This window comes from Acomys minous (assembly GCF_964271855.1).
Source record: "Acomys minous genome assembly, chromosome: 1".
Lineage (NCBI taxonomy): Eukaryota > Metazoa > Chordata > Mammalia > Rodentia > Muridae > Acomys > Acomys minous.
In genome coordinates this window covers 165,634,102-165,652,422 of record NC_140483.1, presented here as the reverse complement: position 1 = coordinate 165,652,422, position 18,321 = coordinate 165,634,102, and the positions used below count along the sequence as shown (strand labels likewise).

At 36.5% G+C, this 18,321-nt stretch overlaps 1 pseudogene across 1 annotated transcript in view; it reads right to left on the bottom strand.

Moving 5' to 3' along the window:
- Positions 1-12,068: 12,068 nt before the first annotated feature.
- The window catches only part of LOC311606920 (high mobility group protein B1-like), a 29,537-nt pseudogene continuing 23,284 nt past the window's right edge, over positions 12,069-18,321 (bottom strand). The window contains exon 2 of the transcript in view: positions 12,069-12,792. The product of the transcript in view is annotated as a high mobility group protein B1-like (transcript). The remainder of the gene's footprint in view (positions 12,793-18,321) is intronic.

Below are 18,321 nucleotides of genomic sequence, written 5' to 3'. Positions count from 1 at the left end.
TTCTATATTGCTGGCCTTTATCCACGTATATTCCCATCTGGAAACAAATATTTAGCAAAGGCTAGAACCCATGCATAGAGGAACATATGGTAGTTATCTTTTTAAGACTTGGTTATTTTACTTGATGTAATGTTTTCCTGTTCATCCCATTTTCTACAAATTCCATTATTTCATTTTTCTTTATGATTGAATAAGATTTCATTGAACACGTGTACTACTTTTTCATCATCCATTAGTCACTTGATGGATATCTACATTTACTCCATTCCCTTGCTGTTGTAAAAAGAGCAGGGATAAACATAGATATACAGTCATCTCAATGGAACAATACAGAACCCTTTGGCTGTGTTCCCAGGGTTAGTATAACTGAGTCATGTGGCAATTTCATTTTTGAAAAACTGCCAAACCTATTGTATATTGGCTGTCTTTATTTGCCCTGTGATAGATCAGTGTTTCTCTCTCCCCAGATCTTTACCAGTATGTGTTGTCACTTGTTTCCTTAATGGTGGACATTCTGCTTGGAGCGATTTATAATCTTGAATTTTTAATTTGCATGCTTTTGATAGTTAGAGATGTTGAATATCTTTTATGTGCTTATTGAACATTTCATAGAAAGCCTTTTAACCACCATTATTCTCTACAATAAACCTTGAATTAGAATTTTATAAGTTTGTGTGTGTGCATGTGTGTGTGTGTGTGTGTGTGTGTGTGTGTGTGTGTTCGTGTGGTGTTCTTATGAGTTAGTGTAGACACATACTTGCCACAGCATATGTGTGTAAGTGGTCAGAAGAAAACCCTGAATGTCACCCCTATAGTTTTTTTTAGCATGATACTTTCTGTGTTATTAAGTGATAGGATTCAGGGTTGTTGTTTTTTTTGCCCTAAAATGTGTTAGTGTTTTATTTGCTGAAGCAGTAGTAGCCCTTACATGTCTCCTCTAATGTAGACCCCTAATTGTGTGAGAGAACCTTTTCCTTCACCTACAAGAAAGATATGCCTTATCACTAGAGAAAAGACATGACACAGAAAAATCTGAACAAACAGATTGCTAATTTTTCCACTTTATTTCCATGATTTTTTTGTCCAATCATACTTCCACCTATCTGTCATCATCAAACTTAAAACAAGATTAAAGAGACTTTCCTTTTCAATTGATCTTCATTCTGAACACTTTCATGTCATCCAAAACCATTAAGTCTGATTTTGTCTTGTTCCTTTATATTTTATATTAAATACTTAAGTCATGAAAAAAAAGAAAATTATATATTTTTTAATTAATTTATTCTTGTTACATCTCAATGGTTATCCCATCCCTTGTATCCTCCCATTCTTCCCTCCCTCCCATTTTCCCCTTACCCAGATCTAGCCAATGGTTAGAACAGTCTCCACAGTAGAGTGGAGAGTGGGATATGACTTTCTCACTTACTCTGGTGCCTCACATTTGACCATGTCCCCTGGAGGGGGAGACCTGGTGGCACTCAGAGGAAAGACAGCCAAGTTACCAAGAAGAGACTTGATACCCTATGAGCATATACAGGGGGAGGTAATCCCCCTCAGTCACCCCTATACTTATACCTTGTTAAACAGGATATCCCAGAGCCCCACCTTTCTCTTCCTCCCTCCTTGTTGTTTTTCCCCACTGCATATATTAGCAAGCCAATTGTAACACACGCTGCTGAAGATTCTCCTATCTCTTCCTTCCATCCCAATATAGAAGTAATAGGATTATAGATTTACTTTTCTATTACAATTGTCTTTACATGTTTTCTGGGGATCCAAACTGTGGTGGCCAAACACCTTATTCACTGACCCAAATGTGTCCTGTATATATCTTTTTTAAATAGTATATATCTGAGGATTTTTATTGTAGCTGCATCATCACTAGTGCTAGATATTTTACTTCTGAATCTGACTGAATAACATCAGTCAGGTAAATATAAAGCCATAAAACTAATAGAAAAGATAATTATGTTTCACAAATTTATTAAATACTAGACATTGTGATACAGTTGAAAATTTTAAGGGAGATAGAACCCCTAGCATATAGAAGAAGAAAATATAACAACCTAGCAGTAGTTAGGGAACTGGTTATGGATGCATGTACATATACATCCACATTTAGCAAAGTGTATGTTAAGTCTGTGAATATCTTTCAATGAATCATTGGTAATTTTCTTATGGAGTGTTATGTATCCCATATTCTTACGGGCTCCTTAATTAAATCTGCATGATCCTTTTACCTATATATGTTTGTACTCATATTATAATCAGTCTATATCATAGAAATACTCTTGATGTTATGAAAGAAAATATGTTATTTTAAAAACTGGGTGCTATTTTATAAATCTGGGTACAATTTTAGCCAGTTGCTATAAGAAGGCAGCATAAGTCCTCACAAAGAAAAAAGTGTTCTTTTATTTCCAAAGCCATGTTTATAGAAATATATGGATATACCCTTATAATGAGAAAATAACTTATTGGCTTCCAAAAGGCAGCTGAGTTTGTCACTTGAAATAGGAACAAAGTTTTATCTTTCCTGTTTTTATCTGGCAGGTTGTGGCATATTTCATGGAGAACTGAAGAGGTAGGAATCGGGGTCCTCGCTGATGGTGATGTTGGGTCATAGTCACAGAAGTTGGCAACATGTAAGAAGATGCCCAAGAAGCACCTTCTTCTGGGTCAGAATTGATGATCTATGAAAATATATATTCATCAAAAATGTATCCAATTATATATAATAAGCACATTCTTTCCACAGTTTGTTCAGATAAAGATGTGTTATATATAACCAATATTGATTTTAGTCATATTTGAATAGGATAATAATGCTTCATATTTATGGTTTGGGAAAATAAGTGAATAGAATATAAAGTAGAAAGGAGACTTGGACAATATATCTAACACATGCTCATATATGAATAATGACAAATATAAAGACCTACCCATCTTCCCAGTACAACACCATTCAGAAGGTAAGAGATATCTCCATGCTTTCTACATTAAGTGGACTTAGATTATGATAATCATTTTGTATGAAAAAAACAATTGAAGTTGCAGATTGTTTTATGAGGACACCACTCATTAATAGAGAAGAAAAATGAGAGCTTAAATAATTAGTTGCCATGTCTAATAAATAACAGCCCCTTGATAGACTACATACACTTTCAGTATTCTTTATGATACATTATATTTTTTCTAATTATCCAAGAGTTAAATAATTATATATTCTATAAAACTATATCCAAATATACAAGCATTTTGTTGAAGTAATAGAAATAATTGTACAAACGCAACTACCCACAGCTAGTGAGGTTGTGTATCTTAAAGGATAACCCACAATCACCATTTTGCTAAGTCAGTATAACCTCAAGATATATTCTAAATATTTGTCTTTATACACAACACATGATAAGTTTAGTTTTCACCTGTCATCAAAAATTTCTCTTCACAAAAAACAAATACACAACCAATCAAAATACAGACTTGTACTCCTGGGTTCTAATAGCTATGTTAACAAAACAATTCTTGCACCTTCAGCTCAGGGATCAGGCAAAAGAGTAGGTGGAAAGATTATAAAAGCCAAAAGTTGGCCGTGAGATTTTTATCTTCTAAAAAATGCAGAAGCTACACACTTAAAGTCTAACCAATGTGACTGCCTAAACATAAATTTCACAAAGATAATGCAACAAACATGACAAAATGGATGAGTTTTGAAGGAACTTGGTGTGTGAATGAGTGAGGGTGGTGTATAAAACCCAGCTGTCCTCACCTCTAGAAAAAGAACTACAGACAATTAAAGAATGGTGAAAATAATGTTCTCCAAAGAAGAGAGCAATAATTGGTTATCCAATACCAGATAAACAGCGCTGAAAGCATACATTCAAGCAACTACATGCATACACACATACAGACTAAGCTGGTTGTATTTCTGCCTTTATTAACACACACACATATAATATACACATATATCAACAATTTTTTTCATTTTTTAATTTTTTTTCTCCTTTATTAATTTATTCTTGTTACATCTCAATGGTTATCCCATCCCTTGTATCCTCCCATACTTCCTTCCCTCCCATTTTCCCCTTATTCCCCTCCCCTATGACTGTTCCTGAGGGGGATTACCTCCCCCTGTATATGTTCATAGGGTATCAAGTCTCTTCTTGGTAACCTGCTGTCCTTCCTCTGAGTGCCACCAATTAATGAAAATAAAGTCAATAAATTTGAAAGAAAGCAAAGAAGGTTATATGGAAGGAGTTGGTCATAAGAATGGAAAGTGTATTTTGTCACCCGTGATTTATTGCCAATAATCACAACCATTTATAATTACCAATAGCCTCAATTGTGTCTCAAACACAGTATTTTTTTCATTAAATGTATCTTGATTATCTTTTCTTCCTCTTGCCAATTCATCTCAGCTAAGACTAGGAGCACTAAAGCCTCTCTCTACAACTCTGCTCAGTTGTGAGTCTCTGTTTTAATTCCAACTTATTGCAAGAAGAACACTCACTGATAAGGTTTAAACAACTGCCTGATCTACAGTTAAAGCAGGATGTTGTTAGTCGTTTTTATTGCTCTCTTTCTTTAGTAAAATAATAATATTAGGTTGTTCCCTGGGCAATATCCTGTTTTGTAGTCTTTGATCCCTTAAAAACCTACTTTATTTAAGGTTCTTTAATGCCTTTACCTCCGTTTCAATCCACCTACCATGAATAGGAGAGACAGACAGTTAATAGGGACAGTGGAAGGAGACTTTTTTAAAGACTCAATTCCACTCTTCATCATCAGGATTCCAGCAGACCCATTAAACAACAAACATGCAAATCAGCAAAAGCTAAGGCAGCAGCAGCATCTAGAACCTAGAAGCCTTCTCTGGAGTTTTTCTCTCTAAAAGAGAAAATGAAGCTGAGAAATGAACAGTCAAGTGACTAAAAGCAATGCAAAAGCAATTGCTTGTTATTTGGACTATCTATACTCTCCAATGGTCCATACAGGATGTTTTTCAGTGGGCATGGATCATGCATCCACAAGAGGCAGTTCCTTTTCTATTAGACAAACATCACGCACCCTCTCACAAGTCTGTTTCCAGTGGGAAAATATCACATGCTCTCAAACAAGCCAGCTTCACATCCCACACTTGGAGACAAAACAAAAACAAATATATATCTACTAAACTATCTAGTTCTAGATTCTTGATCACATTAGCAGTGTCAGATATTATGCTCTGTCTCATGGAATGAGTCTTAAAATAAACCCCAAAGTTATTGGTTATTGCTACAATATCTCTACCACTATTGTAGAAATATATCTCTGGCAATCAATATGGTGGTTTCTCAGGAAGTTGGGAATCAATTTACCTCAAGATCCAGTTATACCACTCTTATGTATACGTAGCTACTTGCTCATCCATGTTCATTTCTTATGTATTTATCATAGCTAGAAATTTGAAAGAGCTAGATGTCCATCAATTAATGGAGGGATAGTGAAAATGCACTAAATTTTACAATGGGACATCATTCAACTATTAAGAAATTTGAAGGTAATTGGATCTAGCTAGAAAATAGTCATCTTCAGTGGAATAACCCAGACTCCAAAAGAGGAATATTGTATGTTTCCTTTTATATGTGAATGTTATCTGTTAAGCTTTCAATATGTGTGCTACAACCCAAATAATCACAAAGCTTAGATACCAGATAAGAAGTTAGACAAGAGGAAAGAATAGCCCAAGGAAAGTGAAATATACTGTAGTCTTACAGAGAGACAAAGTAGAAACTAGAATAGCAGGATAAATTATGGAAAAAGATTGAAGAGAAAGGTAAAAAAAAGGAATATGGGGAAAAAACAACTTAACACTAATGGCCGTTTGAAAAAATATATCAAAGCCTTCCTTTGTAGAATTTTTCAAAAATACATACATATATGAACATAATCTAAATGGTGTCACTAAACAATAGTGTAGACAATGCTCCAATTAGACATCTTATACCAATAAACAAAACCTCAAGTGTCCGAAATGGCTCACATCTTGTTGAGTTGTTGGCAGAAGTGGTACCAAAAAAGAACCCCCTGTACAACAAAAGTTATTTCCAAGGCCATTGGTTAATACTCATAACTTGATGATATTGCTCTATAGATGAATAAGTCATCTAATGTGAAGAAGTAAAACTGGTACCTAATGAAAAGACTCACTCCTCTACTGACTAACAGTAATATTCAGGGAAGGTAATCTCTACTCTATCAGAGGAAAAAGGTAATCATTAATATCACCCATATACATACAAACACCTAGAACAGCAGCCTTTCTACAATGTAATTATACAAGAATCTCAAAAGTTAAAATACATAAAATATTCTTTAATCTTTGAGACTTTTTTACTTCTTTATACAAGTAAAAGGAAAATCTAGAAATGTTAGCATGACTTTCTCAAGGCACGCTTTCTTGTTCATGGTGGAAAATATCACCTTTGTCTCATTCATGCATCAAGAAATTTTATTTCTCATTTTCCCCACATGGATTTTATTTTGATCATGCTTTTCAGCTTTGAGGCATGACCTTCTGAACCTATTATTTTCTACTATTTGATTTTTTTTGTCTTGAGAAGTCAAGAACAAAGCCACTTTAATAAGATTTATGAAGAAAGATATAACTGTAAGACAACTCCAATAAAAGGGAGCTGAGAATATACATAGGAAATTGAACAAGGAATTTAAATAAGAATTTAATGACAAGTTTAGTGTATATCACAAAGTGTTGAGTACCAAACACACTCCATTAGTGTTGCAAAACTTCAGTGGTTAAGATTATACATTCCTCGTGCAGGAGATCTAAGTTCAGTTCCTAGAACTGATGTCAGGTTGCTGACAATCACCTGTAAGTCTGTAGCAAGGGGATGCAGTAACATCTTCTTGCCTCCACAGGTTCCTACACTCAAACACACTCACTCTCTCTCTTTCTCTCTCTCTCTCTCTCTCTCTCTCTCTCTCTCTCTCTCTCTCTCTCTCATTTACATATTATAAAAGGAGAAATAAACCAGCTTTTAAAAAGTAATTTGTCAATTCATTGAGTATTACTGAAAACTTTTGTAATGATAAAGTAACAATAAAAATTATTTTTAAAGGTTTAACTCCAAACCATTTTGAAATGTTTATGGTGGAAAGTGATCAGCTACCTACATATTAAATTATGTCACATTACATCTATTAAAGCTCTGAATATAATGAAAATATTAGGAAAAATAAGGTGTAATCAGATCACGAAGGAGTAGGGAAGTTTCGAGTGGCTGAATTGAAATAATAAAGTTGACATAACTAAAACTTTGAAAGCACCATTCTTAGCTGGCTAGAAGAACAGAGAAAATAAATTCAGCATCAGAATTCTATGGTGTTCTTGAAGGTAGTTAGAATTCAAGGGATTCTGAGTGAAGAGAAACAAGTTTCCTTAAAGATGGGACCCTAAACCTAAATGGTTAGCTATAACTACATCTATATATTTTACAGTATTAAGTGGGTTCAGTACGGTGTGTGTTGTGTGTGTGTGCGTGTGTGTGTGTGTGTGTGTGTGTGTGTGTGTGTTTGTGTGTGTGTGTATACAATTGTAATAGAACAGATCATGAATTCATGAGAGGCTTATGGAACAAGAGAAGAGATGGATAGGAGGAAGGGGATGCTAGAGATACAAATACACTGTATTTATGTGTGAAATTATCAAGTAAATTCAAGAATAATAGTTGGGAGAGTGGTGAAAATTAAATCAATGGGGGCTTGGCAGAGAGGGTGATAGATCAGGGGGAAACAAAACGAAGTCCAGCCCAAAACCTTGGGTAGCATCTACATGCTCTAAACTACTAAGTGCACAGGAATGTGATTATGTAGGCAGAGAGGTAGAAGGTTACCAAAGTGACAGGATATATCAGTGATGATTACAAGATGAAGATAGCTGATAATCAGATGGTATACTGCCCAAAGGTTAGCTGAAATAAAAAAAAAAAAAGCATGAATGAAGTGTTTTATTCAGTGATTGGAGGATGACATTTTAGAGAGATCAAGACCTTTCTTTTTGCTTAATAGCAGTTAGATTTATATTATAGCAAAAAGCATGGTCTCTTCTTTGGCCATTACTAAAGACTGAATTTATTTGTGGAAGTCCTAACCTTAATTTGACAGTATATGCAGTTATGTTGTTTGAGAGTTAGTTGAGGTTAAATAAAGTTATAACAGTTTGGCTGTAATTCAGTGAGATCATTGTCCTAACAAAGAAAAATCAAAGTATTGTGGGTTAATGTTCTTCACCCTCCACTAGGAATCTTGTCTTGTTAGAGGGAGTCTTCTTCAGTCTCCTTGGCCCCTCCTACTAGAAGTCTCAACTGGAGTCCCATTTATATCCTCCCAGAAGTCTATCATGACTTAGGTCTCCAGATTGTCATAGAGAGGCCCCTGCTCTCAGTTTCTCTTTTCTTTACAGGATGTCTGCATACAAGTTGTTCAGAGATAAAGATAGAGCAGATAGAGTAGCGATTAAGAGGATATCCAACCAATGCCTGGCCCAACCCAAGACCCAGCCAATGGGAGAGAAACAACTACTCACACTACTAACAATTCTCTGCTATGCTTACAGACAGGAGCCTAGCAGAGTTGTACTCTAAGGTCTTGAAACAGATGCTAGGACTCACAGCCAAGCATTGGTCCATAGTAGGGAATCTTGTGGAAAATTTGGGGAAAGGAGAAAAGGACTTGGAGGTGACAGGAGCTTCACAAGAAAGCCAAGATAGCCAATTAACTAGGGTCCCGAGAGGACTGTTGAGACTGAAGCACCAACCAAGGAACTTGCATGGACCTAAGCCCCTACAATGATGTAGCCAATGGGCATCTCTGGCTTCATGTGGGTCATCTACTTAGAAAAGCAGGGGCTGTCTCTGACATGGATGCTCTTGCCAGCTTTTCACTTACTCCCCCCCAGCAGAACTACCTTGCCAGGCCACAGGGGAAGAGGACATGCTCAGTCCGATATGACTTGATAAGCGGGGTGGATGGAAGAGTGGGCTCCCTTTGTTGAGGAATAGAAGAATAGAGGGAAGAAGGGAGAGGAGGACTGGGAGGTGATGAAGGGTGGGGCTATGACCAGGTTGTAAAGTCAATAAATAAATAAATAAATGAAAGTTTTAAAATAAATAAGTGAGAATGATCACAGTAGAGAGTTCTCCAAGCACTCATAAAAGAAAATCAGTAGAGTACCCAGATATTCCCAAACCATACATTTCCCAGTAAAGCAACTCATGGCACCTTGTTCTCAGACTTAAAATTGCTACGACCATAGGAAAAATAAATTTCCTTTTTTCATGCATCTAGACTGATATATTGTTATGACAATATATAATAATGTCATTATGTTTCATTTCCCAGCCCAGGAAACTGGGAATACTTGAATCTAGGCAATTTGTGTCTATAGCTATATCTTCTAACCATTGGCATTGGATTAATAACAACTTCTCTATGCTTAAGTCGCAGTGTTCAGAGACAACAGAAGCTGACCTATCTGTCATTAGGATTCTTCTTCACCCTCCTGTTCTGTGATTCAGAAAAAAGAATGTCAGTGTGAGAAGAATGATAATCACCCAGATGGAAATATCTTCATTACTAAGGACAACTTTTCAGGAAAATGGCCTAAAGAACTTTACAAGTTGTCTTCTATTGCATCAACTCTTTGTAAAGGTTTTTGGAAGTTTGAGAGGATGTAGTCAAGAAAAATTTACAGGAAAGAAGTGTGGTCATAGAACACTATTTTTTTTTCTCAAAAATATTTTCAGACATCCTTCCAAAGGTTCTAGCTTGATGACTGTAAGTTTCACCTCACATCAAGGAAACTTCTCTTTGCAGCAGATATAGACCATTATACAAAATGCAGGGCTGTGCTGCCCAGTCCCAACTGGCACACACCTATGACATAAATATTGTAAGAACCAGAGGAACAGAAACTTGGTTGTGAGACTGTGTCTCTTAGGAATGTCAAAAGCTATGCCCACAAAGTCCCACCAACATGGTTGACTGAATATGAGCTGAAAAGGTACAACAACAGAAATCTTGCTTAACATGGATAAAGAGTTGTGGTGAGAGTAGCCCAGGAGGCTTCAAGCCTACACCAAGACTATAGGAAACTAAGGAATACTGAAAACAAGAGAAGTCTATACTAATTTCTTATTCAATACCAAGTGGTCATCTCTGAACATACATACATATGCATACATACATACACACACACACATATATATGCAATGACTGACAACTTATGAAAAAAGATGCTATGAATTTGAAAAAGATAAGGAGACACATATGGAAGAGTTTGTGGAAGGAAAGAGAAAGAGAAATTTGTAATTATATTATAATATCAAAAAGTAAAAGAAATTATTCTTTTTATAACAGATGTATATTTTGCACTGTTTGGAATTATTTTGTGTGTGTCTGTGTGTGTGTGTGTTTGTGTATACATATATATATGACATTCTGCACTGTAGCGTAAGTTAAGTAAAACTTTTGTGAATCACAATGCTCACAATAAAGCTGCATATTCTGAGAAATAGTGAATGTATTCAAATGAAGTGAAAAGAAAAAATGAAGGTTTTGCCCAGGAAATCTGCTGGAAGTAAAACTTCTCACTTTGTACTTAGCTGACAGTCTAAGCACTGATATCTTGAGCAGCTATCAACCTTTTGCATCTGTTTTCTTCAGACACATTTTTTTCTTTCATTCAAGTGCTACAGACTTTAGAAGTCACGGTCTTATAAAAAGTTTACAGCAGGTGGCATGCAGCCAGTGAGGGCAAGTTCACAGTCAGTGGCATCTTCAAAAATGGACCAGCTCTCATATTTTATGAGACAAAGTATGATTTACCAAGGATTTTCAGAAGAGATGAATTTAAGCCAACACAAGGTAAGAACTAATAATCTGTAGGGCATATACTTGATTTATAACCATTCGCATTAAAAAATTCTTTTGAGCCATGTGTAGTGGTGCGAGCCCTTAATCTGAGCACATAGCAGGCAGACACAGGCAGATAGATCACTGTGAGTTTGAGGCCAGCCTGGTCTACAAAGTGAGTCCAGGACAGCCAAGGCTAACACAGAGAGACCTTGTCTTGAAAAACCAAACCAAACCAAACAAAACAAAACAAACAAAAAAATTTTTGGAAGAATCATTTTATACATCATAAACTTTTCTATTGTTTTTCTTGTTTGGGCTGTCTTTGTCATCACAACTCTTATGAAAGTAGTATTACTTAAAATTATAAATGAAACAATACTTTGAGAATACTAATCCATGACTTCCTTTGTAGGACTCAGTAAAGAAAAGTTAGAAAAATATTTAGTTTCACTAAATCATAAATTAAGGAGGAAAAAAGGTACAAAATAGAAATACATTGTTTGCCCATGATTTCAGGTAACTTATTCTTAAATCTTTGTGCACTTTGCTCTCATGAAGCACTTTATAGCTGGATATTGTTAACAAGCAAAGGAAGCATTGTTGCTGTATTTATTTTTATATATTTAGAGTGAACCTTGTGATTCGGGTAATGGATTTTTTTTTAATAAAAAAAAGTTGTATTTACTTAGAAACATTCAGAATGTCAACAAAACAACAGCAATTTTTTTCAATTACAGAGCGATATTCAGTTAACAGAACAACAATTATCTTCCTATAAGCTGCATCACAGACAACTGAAGATGGAAAAACATAAACACAAAAAAAAGAAAAAAACCAAAAAATAGGAAAAAAACCAAACCAAACCTACTGTCCCCATATACAACGCATTTGTGCTGTGCACCAACAAGAACCTGCTTTAAATTTCCATGCCAATTTACAACCCCCAGACTGTACCAGGCAAAGTCAGTGGCCATTGAAAATACCACCAGGACAGGGCTAGCTAAAGACACTTTCGGTAGTGTATTAACTTTGCAAAAAAAGAAGACAAATCTCTCACATCCTTACATTTCCATTTTTTTTCTTTAAAAGGAATGTGTTGTGTACAGGGAGTTTAAATGTTTTATAGACAAGAAAAAAACTGCGCTAGAACCAATTTATTCATCATCATCCTCTTCTTCTTCCTCACCCTCGTCTTCCTCTTTTTCATCCTCTTCCTCATCCTCTTCATTCTCCTCATCTTCCTCTTTCTTCTTTTTCGTGCTCTTTTCAACTTTAACCATCTCCTTTTTCACTGCACCAGGCTTTCCTTTAGCTCTGTAGGCAGCAATATCCTTTTCATACTTCTTCAGCTTGGCTGCCTTCTTCTCACAGGGCTGCTTGTCATCCGCAGCGGTGTTGTTCCTCATCTCTGCTAGTTTCTTCGCAGCATCACCAAACGGTAGGCCTGGGTGTTCTCCCTTGATTTGGGGGCCGTACTCAGAACAGAACAAGAAGAAGGCCAAAGAAGGCCTCTTGGGTGCATTAGGGTCCTTGAATTTCTTTTTGGTCTCCCCTTTGTGGAAGATGTAGGTTTTCATTTCTCTTTCATAATGAGCCTTGTCAGCCTTTGCCATGTCTTCAAACTTCCCCTTTTCTTTAGCAGACATGGTGGTCTTCTACCTCTCTTGAGCACTTCTTGAAGAACTCAGAGAAGTTGACAGAAGCATCCGGGTGCTTCTTCTTGTGCTCTTCCCAGCAAGTTTACACAAAGAATGTATATGAAGACATTTTGCCTCTCGTATTCTTAGGGTCTCCTTTGCTTATGTTTAGTTGATTTTCGACTGCTAGGCTAAGAGCCACCCAGTGCCCGTCAGGCTCGCGCTTGCTCCAGTGCTGTCTCTATGGAGCTCAAAGTACTGCAATATCTGTCTCAGTTAACAGATTAATGAGTTTTTTATACAAGGCAAAACACTTTCAATAATATATAAATGAAGTTAAACTTGAACTCTATTCTTTGAGACTTTTACTCGTGCACAATGAGAGATGATCATTTCTGTACTAGTTTGATTTTCTGTTGCTGTAATAAAACACGAACAAGAAGCAACCTATGGGAGGAAAGAGTTTATTTGGCTTACATGTTTCAATCAGTCATTGAGAGATTCCAAGGCAAGAACTTAAGCAGAGACTATAAAGGAACACTGTTCACGAGCTTGCTTCCCCTGGCTTATTTTTATTAAAGCCCAGGTACCTAAATTTGGATGGTACTTTCTATAGTGATACCATAAAGGGCCCTACATCAATTAACAGCCAAAAAGAAATATAGACATACAAACAAGTTAATCTGGTGGAATCAATTCCTTAGGTGAGGTTCCGTCTTCTAAGCAGTAAAGTTGAAAATCAAAGCTAAGTATGACAATATGCATCCTCCTTGCCCACATCCAACTCTTCAGATCCCATCTGAAATGAGTCCCTCCAAATTTTTTGTCAATGTTTGTTGTTTAACACACACACATACACAGAGAGAGAGAGAGAGAGAGAGAGAGAGAGAGAGAGAGAGAGACAGACAGACAGACAGACAGACAGACAGACAAACAGACAGACAAAGACAGAGACATAAAGACACACAGAGAGATACAGAGACAGACGGAAAGTCAGAGAGAGAGAGAGAGAACTATCACTGCTGCATGGGTGTGGGGCCATCTACTGAGCATGGGCTATCTACTACTGGCCATATCCCCAAAGGTTTCTATGTCCCCAGCATTTATCAGCATAACATAACTCTTCAGTTAGGGGCAGAACTTCATCAGCTCCTCTCTCACCCTTGCTGGGATTTTTGTTCATGCCTTGTGTAAGTAACCGCAGTCCCTGTGCTGTGAATTCATGAGTAAAAGAGCCCTATCTTCTCAAGAGTACTGTTCAAGCATTTTATAGTATACCTTCCTACCTTCCTGTTTTTCACTTGTTTCAAGTTCTTTTCCTAGGATGTTTCTTGAGCCTTGGAAAGCATGTTGACATAGATAATCCATTTAGGGCTAAGTATTCACAGTCTCTCATTTTCAGTATCTTACCTAGTAATGAGTATTTAACACTAACCATTGCATTCTGCAAAATGAAACTTCTTTTAACTAGGTGGCGAATAGAACAAATATATGAACAAATATATCTCGACAGCATGACCACTTAGAAAAATAACAATGGCAAGTTTCCATTAGGACTTATGGCCTTACTAGCCATGTACATTTGACCAGATTTACAGCACCAAGCATGGATTTACTCTTGTAAAGAAAGCCTCAAAACCAATCAGAAAGCAGCTGGTGGTTTCAAATCAGCCATGCCACTTTTATCTCTGCCATTCCTTCATACAGCATCCATTAAACAATCATAATTTAGAAGACATAAAAAGACTGCATACACGACATAAGGAAAAGGGTACATAAGCATTAGAAACAGGTCCCTAAATGACTCAGATTTGGAATAACAAGAAAAAAGGAAAAAGGGGTGTAGATATGCATGGGTAGGGAAGTGGAGAAGATACGGGAGAAGTTGAGGAAGGTGAACCTATAATCAGAATACATCATATGGAAAAAGCGTTGTGTAAAGAAGCACAAATAAGTTTAATTATTCATAGCAAACTTGAGTAGTTTAAATCCATTGGAAATGTTAAAAATTATAAAAGTATATAGGAATTCACAGAAAGGAACCAACATAAACTGACAAGAATGAGACCTCCCTGGATCCAACAGAAAGCAGAATCAGAATTTTAAAAAATACAACCAAAACCTGCAGATCTTACATGAGTTAATACAGATGTTATCCCCACTGTCTGGATTCAGAATGAAATGTGAGTCAAACACAGTAAGAGATTTAGACTTTCAGAAATGTTCACACTGGAGAGCCAACATCAGGAAAATGATTTCTGTTCTCGTAATGTGCCTGTTGACATGAAAAAGTAGTATGTCAATGGAAGATTTATGCAAAGCATGTTTTTAAATAATCAGCAGAATATCAAACTTTCTTAATAAGTGGATCTTGAGATGATTAGCTTCACGGCCTCCTGTTGTTTTGAATAAGCATAGGTTTACCCAGTGGCTGTCAAGATGCCCAGCTCAGTTCCTAACAACAAAAACAGTGGCTTCTCCACTTCCTGTAAACTGTAGTGCTACAAATACTTCAATTTCTGGGAAGCTTTATCAAAGAGCCCTCTACTTATCAAAGAACCATTTTAAAGTAAAGATCCCATTCATTCTCAATGGGAACACCCAGGGCAGGCGGGGCAAGCTTCCAGTGTGCTTCTGTTCAGTTAGTGCCCTCCTTGCTTCTCCACCTAGGCTCCTTGGCAATCACGAGGAAGCCCTTCTCATTCATATCTCCTCCATATCTACTGCTGAGACCTCTCGTAGGATATGTAAAGATGTTATGAGCTGGGAAATCTCCAACTTTTGCCTACTTAGGGTGTGGATTTGGGTGAGTGGGGAAGTAGGGAAGATCTGGCAAGAGTTGGTGGGGGTGGGAACCGTAATCAAATATATCGTATGGAAAAGATCTATTTTCAATTTAAAAAATGAAAACAATAGACGTCTGGCAGAAATCATTAAAAGAGGGGAGTTTTGACAGAGATGAACATTTTGAAAGAAAGCCAGTGGAAATGGTAGAAAAGTACAATGGCATACACAAAAACTTCCTTTAAGGACTAAATATCAACACCCAGGATAGGAAACAATAAGAACTGAAACAGGTCAAGAGAAATTTATTCAACCTGAAGTAAAAACAAAAACAAAAACAAAAACCTGAGTATATGAGAGCTGTTGGATACTATCAAACACTAAAAATAAAGAGTAGTTGTGCACATGCAAAAAAGATGGTACGGGTTCTATAAAGAATATAGGCAGAAACTCATTGCATAATTCTGTAGCTCCTTACCACATCCAGGATATACAATGTATGAATGTGAGATGGAAAAAGAAGATTATATATATGTGTATATATATATATATATATATATATATATATATATATATATATATATATGAGGGTTGGGTCCTAACTCAAAGCTTAATATGATAAATTTAATCAAAATTACATAAGAATTTTTAATAGAAAGTCTGGTGGACTATATAACTCTTACTCCCTGAAAAGAGATTAAACTGTTCCTTACACCTCCTTACAAGAGGCAAAAGGTCAAAAATTGGCTGCCCTGCTGCTTTGTTGGAAGGAAATAGAAGAAGCTGGTTAGGTTCCTGAGGCAAAGAAGACTGGAGTGTTCCCATGACATGGGCAGAGATAGCTAATTGAAATAATTCTCACAGCAACACAAAATAATTGTCATTAGCTCAGAATGTTTCATAATTAGCTACTTTAAAGCAGGTGAACTCTGTGCCCGTCCAATTTAGAATGTGGGTGTATATCATCCATCAGTATTACTTGTCACTGCCAGTTGACTTACTTAGTTGATTGGTAGCAGACAAGATATGTTGCCTAAAAGTGGCATAAGGAAAAGGCACCAGACAAAGTGTTCATCTAGAGCACCTGAGAGAAATCAGGGAGGTTTAACAGAGAAGTAAGTATATGATCCAAGTCAAAAAATGAATGGGTTAACAAGAATGAAATGTGTAGGGGAAAATATTACTAGGAAAGAGAAAATAATAAAAATAATAATTATAATTGTAATAATGATAATAGCAGTAAGGTATTGTGGGAACAAAGTGAACTGTGGTATCACACACATCAAACTTCAAATATACACATTTTTTTAACATTAAAGATTCAGACATAAGGCCAGGTGTTATAGCACATGCCTGTAATCCTAGAACTCGGGAGGCAGAGGCAGGTGGATCAGCTGTGAGTTTTAGGACAGCCTGGTCTACAAAGTGAGTCCAGGATAGCCAAGGGTACACAGAGAAACCCTGTCTTGGAAAACTAAACCAAAACAACAAAAATATTCAGACACACAGTTGGGCATGGTGGCACATGGCCCATAATTCCAGCAGTCGAAGAGGCAGAGGCAAGTAGATCTCTGTGAGTTCAAGGACATACTGGCTACAAAGTGAGTCCAGAACAGCCAAGGCTACACAGAGAAATCCTGTCCTGGGGAAAAAAAACTCAGACACATTATCTTACTCAATTTCATCATTTGTAGGATAGGAAAATATTCTTAATTCTTATGCCTCAAAATTATTGTTCCAATGTGTATGAGTGTATGTATGGGAGCAAGTGTAAGTTATGGGAGTTGAACAGAAGGAAACATCATCGTGACAAATACTATAAGTATACAGGACATGGAGAAATCCAATGTAAAAACCATAACAAACCGCACTATAGATAACATGTTCTTTTGAGAACACTAAAAGCTGCAATTCTATTGTTTCCTGAATCTTTAGGGGTACACACACACACACACACACACACACACACACACACACACATATACCCGATGCTGAAATACTAGAGACAGGCTGTCAATTATACAGTCTCAGTTACTACCCCTGATATAAGTTATTTTGGGCTTTGTCAGCAGTTGTTTGCTAAGTTCTGACTATCTTAGAGTTTGAAGGTCTATCAACCATTTGTGTTGAAAAATAACAGAGAAACTCAAACTCAAAGGAAGTATATCTTCATAGAAGGAAGTATTCTGATGTTTGCCAGGAGTCCTGTCAAGATGTCTTTGGGCCATTTCAGTGACCTAAAGTCTAAGAAAAGAGGATAGACTATGTGATGGCTAGTCCCTTGGGGAATTTCCAGATGGCACACTTCATCAGCTCCTTCTATTTAATTCTTACTTAGCACTTTTCCCACAGTTTCCCAGTAATCACTGGTTTATGTGGGGGAGGTTAAGAGGACTTGTAGTAAAAAGATTGGTCTGGAATAGATTCTGAGATCACTAAAAATACGTTTTGATAGTCAGCTCCAGGAATATAAAAGGAATGACAAGTCTTTAGGTAGTGCTGCAACCACTTGGTTCTAAGGCTTAGGATAATAATAGCAAAATCAAAACCAACTGTTATACTCCTAGATTTGCAGGCTATTCTTTGAGTGAGTAAATAGAATACTCAAGCCCACTGAATAATACCTGGATACAAAATTGTATTGTATATTCACACCTGAGAATTTAAAACATTCAACTTTCAATACCACAGAAAATGAATATCTGGACACAGGGATTAAGAAATATTATTGTCCATGATCGTTTACTTACCCAGAAGTCAGCATCCATTTATTGATTGTACCTGACACTTAAGCATATGCAAAGACAGATAAGATTCTCCTAATGAGCCCTGTCTACAGGCAGAAATAAAACAAATACCTCAATATTACCATACATGGGAAGATTATGTCTTGAAAGAATATGCAAGAACCAGGGTGGACGGAGATTTAGCCTACAGAAGGGAAAGTGTTCTGGTCAGAAGAAATGAACTGTCAGAAGTAGAAAAG